The sequence below is a fragment of the Chelonoidis abingdonii genome, chromosome 6, assembly GCF_003597395.2.
Source record: "Chelonoidis abingdonii isolate Lonesome George chromosome 6, CheloAbing_2.0, whole genome shotgun sequence".
In the NCBI taxonomy this organism is placed as follows: Eukaryota; Metazoa; Chordata; order Testudines; family Testudinidae; genus Chelonoidis; species Chelonoidis abingdonii.
Genome location: NC_133774.1, coordinates 96,083,409 through 96,099,829, shown reverse-complemented (window position 1 = coordinate 96,099,829; position 16,421 = coordinate 96,083,409).

Sequence of the window (16,421 nt, the reverse complement as noted above, 5' to 3'; positions counted from 1 at the left end):
GTTGTGTACAAAATTATCTGAATACCATTCATAATATTATTGTTTATATTTGGAATTTAAAGGCCATCATCCTACAAACACTTAACATACCTGTGTGAAGTTATTCAACAAGGTGTTTGCAGGATAAGTTAAAAACAGAACTCATTTATTTTCATTATTCAGTCCTGTGTGATTTGAAACAGAAGAATACCTTACTAAAATGGAAATAGATGAGTGACATCAACAGAATTTAAAAACACACATTCATTCTTAACAATGGGAAACAGCTTTATCTCTGGATTAAATGTCTTGAAAATATCCCTTTTAACAGGTGCAGAAAGTTTTTGCTAACGCTACCCTGAACAGTGCAAGTGAGGAAAATCAATATGTAAAACATACATGTCATAATCTCTGTTACGTCATTTGTTGAAAGTGGCTATATTATGGAACACTCTACAACCATCTGGCATAAAAACACCCTCTTCCAATAGCAACACATTTCATGTAATTATGACAGTTGCCAGGAAGATATCAACAAAGATCTCATGTCTCTAGCGGTTAGAGCACAAGACTTAGAATGAACTTCTGGATTCTATACCCGTCTCCTTAACAAGTTCCTTAACCTCTCTGTGCCTTTAAACTTGGGATAATACCGATGAACCTCACAGGGATTTGTGGGTTTAATTAATGATATAAAGCACTTTGAGTGCCTTGGTTGAATGGCACTTTGTAAATACAAAGTATTATTCTTCACATACTATATACACATAGAAACACTTAGGGTCTACATTTACCCTTACTGGAAGTGGCAAATTTCACCTTCTTGTGTCAACCTGGCCACATCGGTCCTAGAAATGTGTGAAAGAAGGTCAGTACTAGGACCTGAACAGAAATGCAGAACTAGTTTTACTTGTCATGGAACCGAGGTCAGATTCTGTTGTATCCTATATAGGTTCTTAGACTGTGCTCATAACTGTAGTATCTGAGCACCTTCCAGCAGTGCATTAAGCAACATGACTAACATCTGTCATATGTTGTTTGTTCTCTCATCCTTTCATTACAGGGAAAAGTGTGTGCTGTCGAGTGACTTGTTTTGGTAGGTTATTTTTGTTTGAAGATTTTGTTTGGTTTGGTTGAGGATTTTTTGGGGAGGAGGGGAGTTGTTTTTTAAAATATACCTGATATGCATTTATGTTATAGAAGGCAAGACCCAGTAAAATGCACCTTCCACTTGGAGTAGAAGTGGTGAAGTTTTTGATGGTCCTTAGTTCCTGTGGGAGTTCATTCCACTGTCTCAGACCACCCCTCAGGAAACTTCTGTCTCCTCTACTGATGAGGGCTATCCTTACTGTAGAAACTTCCATTGTTCCAGAGGAGTCAAATTGTTGACCATAGTCTTCAACCCAGAGCTTTAGTCAATCTTTTAGTTATCCTGGGCCCAGGTTGTGGAACGCCAGACAGGTCACCTCCAGGTCCTGCTCTCCTTGACTGGAGCAAGAGACCTCAGCCAGCAGACCTAAGTGGTGGCACCAAATCAGACACACAGAATGACACTAACTGTATGTTTGAGGAAAGGTCAAAGTGGTGGGGGGACTTCAGGCAGAGGAGAGAGAAATGGTGGTGTCATAAACAGATAGTAGGAGTTAATAGCACAGAAGTACTTTATATCTCTTTTGACTGTAAAGGGTTAACAAGTTCTGTAAGCCTGGCTGTCACCTGACCAGCGGACCAATCAGGAGACAGGATAATTTCAAATCTTGAGGGAGGGACAGTTTCCTGTGCGCATTGCTGCTGTTAGAATTTGGTTGTTGTTCTCTTGGGTTTTGAGAGTGACCAGACGTGCAACCAGGTTTCTCTCCAATTCTCTCCGATACAGCGGCTCTTATTAATTTAAAATATAAGACTGTAGATTAGTGAGTTAGGCTTATGTTTGCTTTTCTTTATTTGCAAATGTGCATTGTGCTGAAGGAATTTTATTGTGCATTTGGCTGGAAGGAGTTCATTTGTAATTTTTGCTGAAAGGATTTAATTTTATGTCATACTTAGCTGGGAGGGTATTCCAGTGTCTATAGCTGAAAGACCCTGTACCTTTCCATTTTAAATTACAAAGATATTTTTTTCTCTCTTTAATTAAAAGTTTCTGTTTAAGAAACTGATTGTTTTTATTCTGGTGTGAGACCCCAGGGGACGGGGTCTGGATTCACCAGGAATTGGGTGGGGAGAAAGGAGGGAAGGGGGAGAGAGCAGGCTAATTTCTCTCTGTGTCAGGATTACTTTCTCTCTCAGGAAGAGTCTGGGAGGGGGAAAGAGAAGGAGGGGGGAAGGTAAATTTTCCTCTCTGTTTAAGATTCAAGGAGTCTGAAGCACAGTAATCTTCCAGGGTAACCCAGGGAGGGGAAGCCTGGGGGAGGCAACGGTGGGGGAAAGTGTTTACTTTCCTTGTGTTAAGATCCATAGAGTCTGGGTCTTGGGGTTCCCCGAGCAAGCTTTTGGGGGTACCAGAGTGTACCAGGCACTAGAATTCCTGGTTGGTGGCAGCGCTACAGGTCCTAAGCTAGTAATCAAGCTTAGGGAAATTCATGCTGGTACCCCATCTTTTGGACGCTAAGGTTCAGAGAGGGGAATTGTACCATGACAGGTGGGTACTTGAGGTGTGTTGAGTGGGGAACAATCTACAGTGCCATTCTTTCTCATTCAGTATGGCCTCATCACTACCTTTTTCCACAGGTTTGCTAGACTCTAGGGGAAGGAAGGACAAAGAAGAATGTGGTAACTACCCACCTGTGCACTGTAGCTGCTTCTTGCAGTAAGCAGCAGAAAAAACAGTGGTGGTGAAAATGTATCTCTGTATACTGTTGGGGTATCTGCCTCTTCTAGACCTGTCTTCCCCCTGGATCTGAGCAAGTTCAAGCCAGGCCACTGGCCTCAGTGGGGGCTTGCATGATTTAAGGACTGAGTGCAATACAAACAGAACCAGGAAACTGATACATGTGAGCAGACTCCTCCCCACCACACTGAATTCACTGGAGCTATGTATGTGAGGGTCTGCCTGTGCAGATATGCTTGCAGAATGAGGGCCAGAGTGAAGAACTCAGGGTTTGTCCTATGATTAATGTATCTTTTTCAGTGGAGTCTGTATTTAACATGAAAATGATTCAGTTATATTATGTATTTTCAATGGCAACAACATATTTGATGCTATCTCTTCTATATAGTATCTATCCCATATGTCTGTGTTGCTCTGTGTGATTCTCTATGGGGTTCCTGCTGGTAGTGACCTCAGCAGTTGTCAGGATTCCCTTTTCTCTTTCTGCCTTGTTTCCTCTGAGTTTATCTCCCTGCCTGTCACAAGCACTTTCTGCTGTGCTTGTGATCAGCTTCATTACTACACTGTGCAAACTGGTTTGTACAAAATTTCTAGCCTGCTAATCCCACCTTTCTGCCCCCCTCTGCTTGGTGGTTAGGACTTGTATTGTACCTGGATTATATTTGCAAGCTCTGTACCACATTGTCACACTTGAAATTATACCCTTGACAACGTAACTTGTGGGTTTAACAGTACAGGTTTAGCACTTCCACTTCTGCATCTGGACTATTGATATAATAGGGATGGGCACATATCAACTCTATTTCTTCTTGTTGAACAATTGACAGTGTAACATATTATATCTGTTGTAGCATCCTTGACCTTGACCAGCATTTCAATGTCAATGTTTGAAGTGAAGACTAGTGTATATAGGTGACATAATTCTGGACATTTATATTTAACAAGATATAGAAGGCACGTCATGGGAGATTTGTAGAAAGAAGTTATCTGAGCTGCAAGTGGCTCTTTAATGTGTCTTCTATGACTCTTTGCAGCACAGGATATTAAAACACTGTGTGATGTAATAATTAACCAATCAGGATGATTTCCCTATGTTATTAATCAATTAAGTGATCATCTTGCACTAAGTTATTAACTTATTTGCTGTGAGAATAATATATATTTATATGTGTATATATACTATAGTAAATGAAACAATGAATTCACATTACTGTCTATGAACTGCCTCATGGCACATTTGAATACTGTATCCAGAAATGATGTTTCTAAAAGTACATCTATCTAAGGAATAATTACAAAAATATGGGAGGTTATTGTTACAGAAAAATTAAAGCACTGATTACCTATTCAGCAAAGTAGAGGGCAAATGGATACATATATATTTGGTTACCATTTATTCAAAACTCAGATGAAGCACATTCATCTGGGAAAAAAGAAAGAAGAAAAAAAGAATACAGTGCACCTGTCCATTTTAATAGACATGACTGGTGTGTTAAATGTGTAATCAGAGATTTATCTTGGTTTAATAAAATCACTAGAAAGTACAGATCAGTGTTGTAATGATGCTCACTCTGCAATATTGTAACATCCTGATACACAGAGTTCTGATGAATATATTACTGTATGTCTCTTTAAACAAATGCTCACTGTTGAAATGATTATCGTTTTGTATCTGATATTTGCATGGCGAGAATTTGTAAACCTGTTAATTAATACTTCCTAAATAAATAAATAGTTGTTTTTTTTTTAAATCTATCCTTCTCTTATTTTTATTGATGTTAGCAGGCACCACTATATTTAAATCTCTAGTTGATAAATCCCTTTCCAATATCTAACCACAATCTGTTCTTAGTCTATTTTAGTTCATGGCAATGAGTCATGCTTTTTATCTTTTAACCTAAACAAATTAATTCCAGGGTCTTTGTATAACACCCCCACCTCCTTAGATATTTGCATGTCATAATTAAGACACTCTGTCATCTCCCCATCATACCTCACAGGAATGCTGTTGCCCTTTTCTAAATTCTCTCCCAATAGTTGAATGGTCTTTTAAAAACTTGAGGACCACAACTGCATTGTGTAACAAATTTACAATGTATATTTCCCAGATCCTGTTTTCTGGCCTGTTTTTGAATAGGTTCCTAGAGTGATTTCCCTATTACCACCTCCCCCCCTACAGTTTTGTGAACTAGTTACATGCCAGTTTAGTGACTGTTTGGAAATTTGAATTGAAATTGAAACATTAATACACACTTTAAAAGCATATACAGTGTATGATAAAATACGTGTATCTGAAAAAGTATAATAGATTTGAAAAGTATGAACATAGACTAGCTTCCTATTACAGCTGTTGTTTTTTATGACAGGGTCAGTGCATTCATTTCAGTGATGTTGGCCAACCTAATAATTTCAAATTATGATTTGTAAGCAAAGTCTAAATGAGCTCTTCCTGACAGCTAGTGATGAGCTGGGACTGGGGGGAAAGGCTTCAGGACCAGATTGTATTTACATTCACACCTAATCTACCTAGGTATCCAGCAAACAGAGCTGTTTTGCCCAAGTGATAGATTTTGGCTGGGGTTGGGTTACAAATCACTTGAATGCGGGGCTAGGGAGGGGGTGAATGAAATGTTGTTGTTCTTATTGTATGAGTAAAGGGTAGTAGAACTGTACTTAGCCTGTGCTGATTGAGGGCATCAGTAGAGAGGGCGGGTACCTGTCCCTCTCCATTGTTTAAAGTCAGATCTTATTAGGCTCCATAGATAGTCTTTTGTTCTGTTAAGTGACCACTGCAGCTGAAATCACTGATAATCAGGTCTAAGTGCTTAGTCCTGCTATGGGGACAATGTTCCTGTGGGTACAGTGTTTTTGTGTAAGATACAGCCCAGACTGCACTAGCAGCGAGGTTCCCCCACTGAGAGCTCAGTTGAAATCACTGAGAGCTGGGTGGAACCTCAAGAGACCAACTTGCAGAGGTCACAGTGGCAAGTGGCAGCAGAAGGTGACTGTGCAGGGCCATTGGCAACAGAGTGGTGGAGTGAACAGTGGCACAACAAACAGCAGTGGCCAGAACGAACAGTGAGCAGCTGGAGGAATGAGCAAGGTGCCTTCTTGCCCCCCACCTAGGAGGTGTACTCACATGAAACCACCTCTGAACTCTGAGTCTCCACTGACTAAGGAGAACACCGGTGAGTGGGGTGCAATGGAGGGGAAAGTGAGGGGCATGTTAAATAAACATTTGTTTGTTGGACTATATTTTAGTGACTTGGCTACAGAATGCTAGATTTGTGACTGGGAATGGAAACTTATATAAATATGTTTCCTAGTAGGCCAAGATTTTTAAAATGCATCATTTGCCAAGATTGTTATCTCACATCGTTGCTATCTTGAGAGGTCATTACGTGGGGAGTTTCTGTACTAAACATTTTTATTATTATAATTAATTTTTACATAAGAATGGTCAAACTGGGTCAGACCAATGGTCTATATAGCCCAGTATCCTGTCTTCCAGCAGCGGTCAAGGCCAAGTGCTTCAGAGGGAATGAACAGAACAGGTAATCATCAAGTGATCCATCCCTTGTTGCCCATTCCCAGCTTCTGGCAAACAAGCTAGGGACACTCAGAGCATGGTGTTGAACCCCTCCCCATCCTGGCTAATAGTCACTGATGGACCTATTCTCCAGGAATTTATCTAGTTCTTTTTTTAAATCCTGTTATAGTTTTGGTCTTCACAGCATCCCCTCGCAAAGAGTTCCATGGGTTGACTTTATGTTGTGTGAAGAAGTACTTCCTTTTGTTTTTTAAAAATCTGCTGCCTATTAATTTCATTGGGTGACTGCTAGTACTTGTGTTATGTGAAGGATTAAATAACATTTCCTTATTCACTTTCTTCACACCAGTCAAGATTTTATAGACTTCTATCATATCCCCCCTTAGTTGTCCCTTTTCTAAGCTGAAAATTCCCAGTCATTTTAATCTCTCCTCCTCTTTCATATCCCTAATCATTTTAGTTACCCATCTCTGTACCTTTTCCAATTCCAATATATCTTTTTTGGGATGAGGTGACCAGATCTGCACACAGTATTCAAGGTGTGCATGTACCATGGATTAATATAGAGGCAGAATGATATTTTCTGTCTTATTATCTATCCCTTTCTTAATGATTCCCAACATTCTGTTTGCTTTTTTGACTGCTGCTACACATTGATGTGGATGTTTTCAGAGAACTATCCACAATGACTCCAAGATCTCTTTCTTGAATGTTAACAGCTAATTCAGACTCCATCATTTTGTGTGTATAGTTGAGATTGTTTTACAATGTGCATTATTTTGCATTTATCAACATTGAATTTCATCTGCCATTTTGTTGCCCAGTTACCTAGTTTTGTGAGATCCCTTTGTAACTCTTCACAGTTTGCCTGAGACCTTAACTATCTTGAATAGTTTTGTATCATCTGCAAATTTTGCCACCTCACTGTTTACCCATTTTTCCAGATCATTTATGAACATGTTGAAAAGTAATGGTCTCAGTACCAATCCCTCAGGGATACCACTATTTATCTATCTCTATTCTGAAAACTGATAATTTATTCCTACTCTTTGTTTCCTATCTTTTACCCAGTTACTGATCCATGAGAGGACTTCCCTCGTATCCCATGATGGATTACGTTTCAAAAGTCAATTTAAATTAAATACATTTTTTTAAAAAATCATATATTTGTAGAAATCTAGACCTGTTATGTGTTTTGGTGTAATTTGCATTATCCTAACAAAACATTTACTTTATTCATATCTCTTTTATATGTTGCAGGTCAAAGTGAAAATGAAAAGACAAAAAACAATACAAAAATTTTTCCACTCAAAGGTCTCAAAAACTAACCAAGGTGAAGAACACATCAAAAACCAAGAATATATCAACATGTCATCTGAAGGTTCAAGTGGTATATCTACATCCGACCAGTCCGAAGCACAAAAACAGCTATCTGCTGAAGAAACCGTGTCTCCAAAACCTAAAGGCAGTTCCCGATGTTTGTCGGTCAAAGTGTTCCCATTTATTGAAGTTACAAAAGATGGCTACTGGTGCACCTCTTGCAAAAAAGCTTACGAAGAAGGAAAGCTTCCCAATGCTATATTTGGTAAAAGTGGAGGAGCTTGGTTTGCCAAACCAATCAGCAAAGCCAATGCTGACAAACTACGTGAAAAGGCTGCCAGGCCTCTGGAGTGCATCAACATGCAGAAAGTCTTATAAGCCCACTTTCAAAGGCAATTTTAGAAGTACTTAATGAGGCTGTTAAGAATGCTGGAGACACAACATAGTTCATGCGAACAAACATGGCTGTGGCATCCTACTTTCTATTTAAGCAAGAAATACCACATACTACAAACTGGAGGCCAATGTTAAGTGCATTGTCACTTGTTCATCCTGAAGTGGAACACTGGTTCCAAATGAGACCAGCAAATGCTCACTATCTTTCTGCAAGAAACTCAACTGACTGGCTAGAAGCATGCGGTGCAACAGTGAAAGACTCAACAGTTGAAAAAGTGAAGAACTCTGTCACCACATTAAAAAAATTTACAAACATGGCTGATGAATACTTGATGCCCATTTGCATTGGTGCATTAAGTCATTGTGATGTCAGGGGTAGGCCAGTAGATGCATTTCTTGATGTTCAAGTTATAGAAGACACATCAGCTGCATCTGTGACAACCCACATCTAAGAAGAGTTAAATGCTTGTCAATTGGACCCCAAACAAATGGCTGTTTGTGCATTTGTTGGAGCTGCAAACATCTCTGGAAGACATGGTGGAGTATAAACTTTGCTCAGAGAAAAGTGTAACCCTAATCTCTCTAATACACACTGCAGAGGCCGTCTACTCCAACTAGCGCTAGTATGAGCTGCAGAATCTTCAAAAGACATTTAAAAAGCTATACATTTAATGTCTTCATTATATTATTTTTTCAGCAAGAGTCTAAAAAGACTGACTATCTTGGAAAATATAGAAGATACACTGGAACTGAAGTTCAAATTAGTCCAACCTGGGAAAATCTGCTGGCTTTCTTATGAGCAATCCTTGGCTGTTGTCTTAAAATTACTCCAGCCATTATTACTGGCTTTGGAAAGCATATACCAAGATAGGATGGATCCAAGTAGTGAGGCTGGTAGATTACTTTCACTACTACGTTCAGAGAAGACTATCACCATTCTCTCTCTCGTAAGTGTACTGTTGAAACCACTTGGATCATTAAATAATGCCATCCAGGCATCTGCTACAACAGTAGTAGATCTTTGTCAGGCAATAGAAGCTACATTTGGATCAATCAGAGCTATCCATTTAAAAAGTACTGGAAGAAGCAAAGACTTCAGTCCAGAAGTTGACTAATGAAAGCATTTATATTGAATCCTTAAGTGAAGAAGGCAAGAAGTGTTTGTTAAGACAACTGAAAAAGTACACAGACTTGATTCTTAAAAATCTACAACAGCGACTTCTAGATTCTACTCAACCTCTATGTAGGTTTTACAGATCCCTGTCCTATAAAATACCAACAGTTGAGTGAGGCAGGACCAGCAATGGGGCTGCCATGTGGTCAGGACAGAATAGAGAATGTGAACACAGTGGAATATCATACGACGAATGAATGAAGATTTGACTTCAACTTCTTTTTTATCATCACTAGTGGCTCGACCCTATCTTTGTGTTCTGTTTCCTGGGATGAAGGAAGTAGGAATTCGTCTCTTGCTACTCCCAGTCATAACAGCTACAGCTGAACATTCTTTTTCATCATTGAATAGAATTTTGTGTTCTGAAAGAAGTCGCCTTCTGCCTGATCATGTGAATGAACTAATGAGCATATCAATTGAAGGAATGGAAATACCAGACACACGAGAAGCCACCAAAGATGAACACATTGCATTCAAGAAGTTCATTAACAGAGTTGTGCAAAATTATAACAAGAAACCAAGAAGGATGTAGATGTAGTGCTTCATAGAAGGCTTGAGTAGCCAACTTTAATTTGTGCGATGATTTTAAAACATGAGTTAAATCTTATAAAATGGTCATAAAATGTTTTTCAGTTTTTACTATGGTGCCATACAGCCCACCTTCACCCTCAGAATCTCACCCCTCATTGGCCCTGACACCCCCCTGTAAAGTCAAATACCCCCTGTAATTTCAATTCCTGGGGAAACCACTGGGTTCATAGCTTCACTTCTTTGTTGCTGCCCTTGGCAATCTATTCTACACATAACTCAGACTAAAATCTTCACTGAAGCCATCTGAATCAGGAATCTTAAAGTCAGGCATTTCCAGGAATCAGTAACATTCTCAAATGTAAGAAACTTTTCCTTAACAGTATCTACCTCACACAAACTAGGAAAATCATGAAAATCCTTTCCACTTTTAGCAGAGCACTAAATTTAATCCTGATAGTTTCTAACAGAACCATTTAAAAATACCAATAGTTTTCTAGTTCCATCTTGCTCTGTTGTTTTTTGCATTAGAAGTGGGTTATTTCAAGGTTGTACAAACTAGGGACCTGATTCTGCTCTTTCAGCTCCACAAAGTGTAATAATCCATGTACCTAAAACATTAAGAGCAGTTTTTTGCATTAAACTATTGCTCTGACAGTATTCTGCTATATTCCAAAAAAGGGCATCAGGTCACAAATTCATGTATTCCATATTTATGATAGGAAATCTACCAAAATGGGGAGCAAAAAGGTTGTAGACTTCTACATTTGGAAATCTTGTATATTCTGCTATATGAAACAGGTGGATCAAGAGCCAATATTTTGAACATGATAATTTTATCATATATAGTGTATTCCATCTGACGCTCACAAAGTGTTTTACACTTTGGAAAAATTTACAACTTAGCAAAGCTGTGACACAGAGGAATACCATTCCCATTCTACTGAGGTGCAGAAGAGCTTAGTAACTTCTCACAGGAGGTCTGTGTCAAAGCTGGCAGTAGAATCCACATCTCCCATTTCCATGCCTTTATCACAACACCATCCTTTCTCTTATAAAGATATTCATTGGAATAAACAATACACAAGAACCTTCCTCAGATGTGCTATGTAATACAGAACTTCTTTCTTTCTTCTTCTCCATCCTCAGTTTCCACTATTTTCCACCAGTTTCAACCATTCATTTTGGTCTTTTACTGGTCTGTTCAGGCTTCTGAGTGTCTATATATGTTTCAAAACTTCTCCTTTTCCTTTAGTAGTCTGGATAGCTTTTATGTTGAGTACACACAGAATCTGATCAATGCTTGTTCTCCCCTCGCCATTTTAATGCTTAGATTCAAACACAGAATTATGGCTTACACCCCAGTGGCTAACTCCTGAAGATTATAATACCTTGTATTTATGTAGCAATTCACAAAAATTTTTATTTATTGAGCACAATCAGTATGTGTGTCACCGTACAAGAGAGCAGAGGAAGAACCAGCCCTTGCCCCAAGACATTCTACATAGAAAAGAAGAAAAAGTCCATGCACTAATTAATCAACACAAAATCCATAATGAGGTAAAGTAGTAGTATTCAAATTTTACTCATGATGAGAGTGAGGCAGAGGGCTGAGTGACTTCTCCAAATGTCACAGAAGCATTGCTGACACCTTGTCTGCATGAAGAATTGCACTGGTTTAACTAAAAGCATGAATTTAAACTGATATAGGGCTGCAAGTTTCAGCGCTGTGAAGTGCCAATGTAGACAGTGCACCAGCCACACTCCCAGCACTGGTAGCTACACCCCTCATAGAGGTGGTTTTTTTAGAGTGCTGCCACAACTACACAAGCCACATTAAAGCGCTGCCAATGCCATTAAAGCTGTTGCCAATGAAGATGGCCAATGAAGATGTGTCCATAGTTAAACCAGTGTAACTTCTCTAAAGTTCTATGCTGATATAAATCTTTTATGTGGGAGAGGTCCACAGGTAAGCAAACTCTGCCTCTTAACATAAAACATTTTTCTTGACCTGGTTTGGGGAGAATGTGCCAATAAATCTTCCAAACACAGTTTCTGGTCTATCTTTGATTTATTGTGCTGTACACATTCAAAAAAGATGGAAGATGGTAAACAAATCCTAATGTTGGCTCAAGAAATTCTTGGGGAGAATGTTGGAAATGCCCTGTCCTTTTGATAGGTTTCTTTGTAGTTTACAACTTATCAATCTCGGGTTATAGAGTGCCTGTCACTGTAGATTATGATGGTCCCCCAAAATGGTAAGGTATACACACAAAGATATCTTTATCTCACCCTCTTCTCTTCAGTCAGCAGGATCTGGAGCAATTTTTCTCCCTGTAGTGTTGTTGTTGTTGTTTCCAGGCTCCCAGCTCATCCTTTGATGCTGTAGACTAAGTAGGAGAAAATACACTCTTAGCACAGGTATACATTTCAGGTCTTCATTGGCAACTGATTGTTGTTTGAGAAAACCAGCATCACACACTGTTTGTGAGACCTGTGTTACCTAATAATTAATGAGCCATCCTGATCAAAGGTTATATTTTATGGGCCAAATCAATTTCTAGTTTTAATCTATTGGCTTAACCAGCTTTATACCTGGGATAAATTTAGCTGCATGTCTCAGAACTAGAAACAATATTCTTTTGGGGCCCAGATTCTTATGTGAATGACAAACGTTAGACTGCTAATAAGCTGAACATTAGTTATTAAATAATACTAGTTCCACTTTGGGAGTTACCATCAGAAATATATAATAATAGTAACAATGACATGGACAATGCTGATGAAAGTACAGATCTTACTGTGTAAATGGATTCATACTTGAAAACTAGAAGGAGGCACAATGTGGAGAAAAACACACACAGATTAGAAACTATACAAGGACAAAAGCAAGTGCTGAGAACCAGCCATTAAACCTAGTTGAGCAAACATGCATAGCACATGACTTCCAAAGGCAGTTTGGAAGAAGGGTGAAATGTATGCAAAACAAAAGTGCAGTATATGGCACATTCTAGTGCCTTTAGTGTGTAGCAATCCATCTAGCTTTTCTATGTTGTGTATTTGTTTGAATGTCACCCTCATGTGCAGAACAGTCACAAAACTGCCACATATCAGGAGGCCAGGTCATGTGTAACTTTGATCTATGCAGATTTAAGCCGCCTGTCACCCTTTCCAAAGCCCACAATAGCCACTTAATTCAAGTAAATCCATCTCATTTCATAATTCTGAATTGCAGATTGATTTATTTAATTCAAACGTTACTGGCCTGATTCTCCCTTCACTGGTAGAGTTGGGCCCCACTGAATTCAGGTGTAACTCAGGGGAGAACAGACTGTCAGTGTTTCATCTTTGCCTTGTGTACGTTTAATCATCATATCCATTGTAGGCATACAATACGAATTCATTGTTTTTTCTTCCCCACCAATCCAACAGTTGTGCCCTTTTTCTGCCAGATGAGGAAACTGTGTACACTGGCAATTTTAAATCTTCCATTGTTGCAGTATAATCAGTGCAGTTCCAATTGTGCTAGCAACAGTGAGACTGCTAGTGTTAACCAAGCACTAGCATTTTTAGTGTTGTTTCTTCTGACACTGCTCTGAGCGGTGTTAGAAGAGACTGAGGGCTTGGCTACACTTGCAAGTTGCAGCGCTGGTGAGGGGGTTACAGCGCTGCAACTTACTCGGTGTCCACACTTACAAAGCTCAGCCAGCGCTGCAACTCCCTGGCTGCAGACGCTGGCTGTACTCCGCGATCCTGCTACGGGTGGTACGCGAATCCAGCACTGGTGTGATGCACGCGCTGCTCATCAGGTGTGGACACTCACCCAGCGCTGTTATTCGGCCTCCAGGGTATTAAGAGGTATCCCAGAATTCCTGTCTACAACAAACCAGAGGATACTCCCCGGACTACCAAACACAGCTGCTCTTTGCTCCAGCGAGCGAGCCGAGCCGAGGCTTGAATGTTCACAGGCTGTTTGCTTGAGGAGACAAACAGGACGGCGGGGGGGAGTCCACTGGAGAAGCGCTTATCTGGTCTGAAGCTTTTTACATTTAAGATTGATTGAGAGAGGGGTGGGGGAAATGGCCAGAATTTGCAAGGCAAGGAAGCTCACAGTGTCTGCTCAAAAAATCCGCTCTCTCTGTCTCCCCGACGCTCCCTTCACACCTCCACCCACCCCCGGCTTTTGAACTTGCAAGGCAGGAGAGCTGTCACAGTGTCTGCTCCAAAAATCCGCTCTCTCTGTCTCCAGATGCTCCCTGTCACACCCACCTGGCCCCCGCTTTTGAACTTGCAAGGTAGGAGCTGTGCACAGTGTCTGCTCCAAAAATCCACTCTCTCTGTCTCCCCAACGCTCCTGTCCACTCCACCCCCCACCCCTCTTTGAAACGCGCTACGGGTTGCAGGGCCACTGATCTATGAACGCTGGATAGGGCTGCCCACAATGCACCACTCCCAACAGCGCTGCAAATGTGGCCACACTGCAGCACTGGTAGCTGTCAGTGTGGCCACACTGTAGCGCTGTTCCTACATAGCTGTACGACCACAGCTGTAACTCCCAGCGCGGCACATTTCCAAGTGTAGCCATACCCTGTGATTGAAAGGTTTGTGGCCTGACACATTACAACTCCTACTGCTTCCTGCATAGGTGCTAGAACAATGATGGGAGATTGCCCAAGAATTGCCAGTGTAGATGAAGAATAGTTGTGTTTACCCCACTAAGTAGGAAGTGCTTTCACTGTTTTTTCCTATCATGCTTTGGTCTCAGCTCGGTAGAAGTTTTCTGAATTAAGTCTTAGCTTATAGCTGTCTGGCACCTTAACTGTTTTTGAGATCTGCTCATTAAGTCTGGGGAGTAGTGGTAGAGTGGAATTACTTAATGACAATTAGCAAAAAGTAGAACTCAGTAAAAATGTAACAAATGATGGGTGCCAGCTGGATACCAAAATGTCATTTAGTAACTCATAGCAAAAAATGACTTTATGCTCCTTCCAGACTTGTTGGGCCAAAGAGTTACACTAGGGATGATCTTGGCCATAGAGCAAAATTCAAGCCTGATGCAAATATGTGTAACTTTGTTAGAGTGGGGCTGGTTGAAAATTTTCCATTGAAATTATTTTTCAGTGGAAAATTAGGTTTTTTACTAAATGAATTTTTTTATGAGAAATATCTGCTTTTGAAGAAAAAAATCAGTTTTTTTTAATCAGAACCCAAACATGATTTAGACATGCCATCTCAGTGCCTCATGGGAGTTGTAGTTTGGTTGCCTCATGTCCTCATTTTCCTCTATGGGCTGGCTCTTGAACTTGACTTTATCTGCTATGATGCACTATGGCTGAATCCCATGATGCACTGATTCACCTCACCAAAAGGGGCATCTCGACAGATACTGCTCAACCAGCAAGCTCAGCCTATAGAGGAGAATGGGAGCATAAGGCACCTAAACTATAACTCCCATGAGGTACCATAGTGGCATTTTGGAACTGAACTATTTCAGCTTTTGGCCAAAACATTTCAGATTTTTATTTTAAACTCAGAAGTCAAAACTTTCATTGGAAAAAGAAATTCTGACCATCTCTACATTAAAGTCAATGGCATTGCACCAGCATACAGAGGCTCTAGATTCACTGTTTTTAATAGGTTTACTACTTCCATAACAATAATCTTTTCGGTGACAAGAGACTCTTTTCTCTAAAACTGATGTCCCGCTTGAAAAAAAAATAGTGTTACTTGTAAGCAATTTACAGGGCATGAAAAGCAAGTTGCAAGCAGACAGTACCTCTGAAGTTGACTGTGTAGCAAGTTTTTCATGGCTTTCTTACCTCAGTGAATATAAACTTCAGTTTTTAAAACAGCAATCAACAGTCAGAAATCTCCTCCATTTCCACAGGCCAAATTTCAAGCTCTTCTGCTCAGGCTTTGCCTACACACAAACTTACACTGAACTAACTAAATCAATTTTAATTCATGCCTTTTGTTCTTTCCGTTATTTTTAATCAGAAATAAGAGTGTCCACAGACAGACTTGCAAGAAAATTACAGAAAGTGTGAATTAAAACAGATTTAGGTATTTTGATGCCAGGTTATATGTAAACCAGCCCTCAGTTTTGCTTGTTCCCTTTATTCACAGGGAGCACAGTGTTAGGCCATGTCAACAATACAAACGTTAGCCGCCACAAGTTACATCAGCATAAAGCCACTGGTGCACATGCATACTTGGCTCTAGCATTGGTGTTGCGCATACCCATTAGGAGTTCTTGTGTCGACACACAGTGCAGTGCATCATGGGTAGGTATCCCAGTGGGCAACTCGACACTGTCTAGTGCACTATCTTTTGGTAAGTTTTGGCAATGCATGTGGGGCAGAAACAAATCATACAGGGGTGATGAGGAGCAAGGGGTCAAGTTCCCATCATGTGACTTTCTCCATCTTATAATGTCATCCCATGAATCTACACAGCCTCCCTTGCTGTCCACCATCTCTGACAGACTCATGGAACCTGCACAACTCTGCACTATGAAGCATAGTAAGCACAGGACACATGGTCCTCTGGTATTTGCAGAGCTGCAGGAAGAACCGCAGTAGTGCGGGACATGATTATTTTGTGAGGACAGATTGCTGTAGGACATAGCAAAAACCAATTCAGTGTTG